The sequence below is a fragment of the Penaeus monodon genome, chromosome 25 (assembly GCF_015228065.2).
Source record: "Penaeus monodon isolate SGIC_2016 chromosome 25, NSTDA_Pmon_1, whole genome shotgun sequence".
Taxonomy (NCBI): Eukaryota; Metazoa; Arthropoda; class Malacostraca; order Decapoda; family Penaeidae; genus Penaeus; species Penaeus monodon.
In genome coordinates, this window is record NC_051410.1 from 4,186,973 (window position 1) to 4,187,376 (window position 404).

Consider the following 404-nt stretch of genomic DNA (forward strand, 5'->3'; position numbering starts at 1 on the left):
CCTCTCCTCCTCTTCCTCCCTCTCTTCTCCGTCCGTTCTCATTGTCTTTTTCTCCCCCTCTCCGTCCTCCTTTCATCTCCCTTCTCCTCCTCCTCCTTTCCCTCCTTCCCTCCTTCCCTCCTTCCCTCCTTCCCTCCTTCCCTCCCGCCCTCCCCCCCCCCCCCTCTCCCTCATACAATTTGCACCCTCATTTTAAGTCAGAAAATCAACCGTCAACTCAGTCCGCTCGCGTGAACAATTGCCCGTTTTCTTTTTACTTTTTTTTTCTTTAAGGGGGAACTTAGCAAGACTGCATTACGTGTCTCGTGGCGTTAAGACTCCAGATTATGATTTTCGGGAGAGTTGGTAAATGTCTCGTTTTAAGTTTCCCGGAGAGCTGTTTTTTTTTCCTAACTTGATGCATA